Source organism: Halyomorpha halys, unplaced genomic scaffold (assembly GCF_000696795.3).
Source record: "Halyomorpha halys isolate HHAL.00 unplaced genomic scaffold, Hhal_1.1 Scaffold2389.1, whole genome shotgun sequence".
Lineage (NCBI taxonomy): Eukaryota > Metazoa > Arthropoda > Insecta > Hemiptera > Pentatomidae > Halyomorpha > Halyomorpha halys.
Window position 1 is genome coordinate 20351 of NW_027116719.1, and position 2663 is coordinate 23013.

Here is a 2663-nt window from a genome sequence, read left to right on the forward strand (position 1 = left end):
CTTCTAATCCCTTCGATGAATGTAAACAAGGGACTTTGAACTTGTATAATCCCTAAAACTTAAACAAACTGAGAGATAAATAGATCTGTTACTATGTAGGACTTTTTAATCTCTCTTATCTTTTAATACTTTCGACTTTGAACTATAATATTTTCCTCAGCGGATATCAACAAAGGATCATTTAATTCCCTCAATCGGCATTTAATTTTAATAACCATATTACAAAATAACTTAATATTGATGGTGTAATGTAATAATAATGATTTCTTAATTCGGACAGGTAGTTTCTGAAAAAAATCGCTACGAACTGCGGTGTACAATATGTCGCCGCTCTGGAAGGATAATGACAGTATTGCAATTTTTTCGAGAAATTAACGTCGTGTTATTTTTTTTTTTTTAACTAAAGTATAAAATAGGACATTTATTTTTTTATATCTTCTTGATATTTAAAGGTATATTATGTTTCAAACAGTGGTAACACATAAAAAATAAAATACAACAGATTATAACTCTTAAAAATATCAAATAAGGAAAAATAAAAAAATAAATTGTAAAAAAATCTTTTATGATATTAAACTAGGAAAAAAAATTAACACAGAAGAAAAAGAAAGGAAATCACTTCAAGAAATTTAAATAAATATACTTACACGTTTCCGGAGGTGGTGTTTAATAAAGTACGCTGGAACGAAGACTTCATATGTACAAGCCTATTTACCACCTGATTTATTTACTTTTGGGGATTATAAAATTTCAAAGTCCTTTGTTTTCTATCATCGAATGGACTAAAAGATGTAACTCATCTTATACCTTATAGGATTTACCAGTTCAATGTACATTGTTTACACGATTATACGAACAATATGGTGGCCTGGCACAACTAAGTCACGTGACTTAAAGTAGGGTATGGCCATGTGACGAATCACGTGAGTGGTTAAGGTTATGTTGAGCTAAATTTATATTTAAATCCTTCGCCATGGGTCACGTGACCAAATACTCTAGCTTCCGATTTCTGCCTTATGATCACGTGACTGCAAGTGTATCCGCACCGCCATTTTGTTGTTATGCTGTTTTAGAAGCTTACGTGTTTGGCAGAGGTACCCGGGCGCCATTTTGTTTTGGAAAGACACCATTGTATTATGAAGGCCTCGTTATCCCCACCACCCATTTATGGATCAGGTACCCACTTTTACACTAAAACCAGGGCATGAGTGTGCCCGGTCGCAATTTTTTCCCCCGTTTGAGAAACTTACAGATTTAGCAGAGGCTGAGTGTTCCCGACCACCATTTTGTTTTTGATCGCCACCGTTGTATTATGAGGGTCTCGCGTTATCCTCACCACCCGTTGATAGATCAGGTACCCACTTTTATACTAAAGGCAGGACAATATGACCAACATATTGGTCAGGTGACTTACGGGTTTGGTAGAGGCTGAGTGTACCCGGCCGCCATTTCATTATCAGTGTATGAGGGGCTTTAAATTACTTAAATTAAATAGACATAACCTAAACTACTCATAACCTCAGGTACCCACTTTTATACTAAAACCAGGAGTTGAGTGTGCCCGACCGCCATTTTGTTTTTTATGTTTTTTGAGAGGCTTACGTCTTTGGCAAAGGCTGAGTGTACCCGGCCGTCATTTTGATTTTACAACAACTTAGGAGCCCTGAAGTTTTGATAGGGTATGAGTGTCCCCGTTTTTATTTTTATTTTGTTTACCACTCCACCCATCAAAGGGCAAGATAACCACATTTTATACTACAAACTTCCTCCACTATTCGTATTTTCTTTCAATTTGAGTATTTACCCCCCCCCACCATTTATCAAAGGTTAAGTCTACCCGGACGCCATTTTGTCTTTCGTTTGCCTATCCCCACCCCCCATTGATGGGTCAAATACCAACTATGACCCCCCCCCACCATTTCGTTTTTCCCTACGACTTAAGAGACTTAGGATTTAGGAAGCGGCTGATTGTGCCCAACCGTCATTAGGTTTTAGGTCGTAATTTTGTATACCCCCACTACTTTTGTAACTACTTTTTATACAATAACCTTCCTTTTGCCATTTTGTTTTTACTACAATTTAGGAAACCTGAGGTTTTGACAGGGGCTGAGTGTGTCCGGCTGCCATTCTATTTTTATGATGTTCCAAATATTTATGTATTTTCATAGGGGCTAAGTGCGTCTAAACGCCATTTTGTCTTTCATTTGTTTGTCCCCACCACCCATCAAAGGACAAGGTAACCACATTATAAATAATAACCTCCCTTTGCACTTTTGGTTTTCCTGCTTTTTGAGGGACTCACGGTTTTGGCAGAGGCTGAGTGTGCCCGACTGTCATTTTGAATTTTTTTCACCCCTGTTTTATTACGAGGGTCTCGCATTCTTATTCCTTTCGATCACTGCCATACTGTTCATTTTGAACCTTAATCCCCTCCGTTCTTAATCTTTTAGTGTAAATAATTTGAACTGATTAAACCTAAACACTGATATGTAAACCTTTAACTTCTAATCCCTTGGATGAATGTAATCAAAGGACTTTGAACTTGTATAATCTGTTTTATTACGAGGGTCACACGATCTTATTCATTTCGATCACTGCCATATTGGTCATTTTGAACCTTAATCCCCTCTGTTCTTAATCTTTTAGTGTAAATAATAACTGGT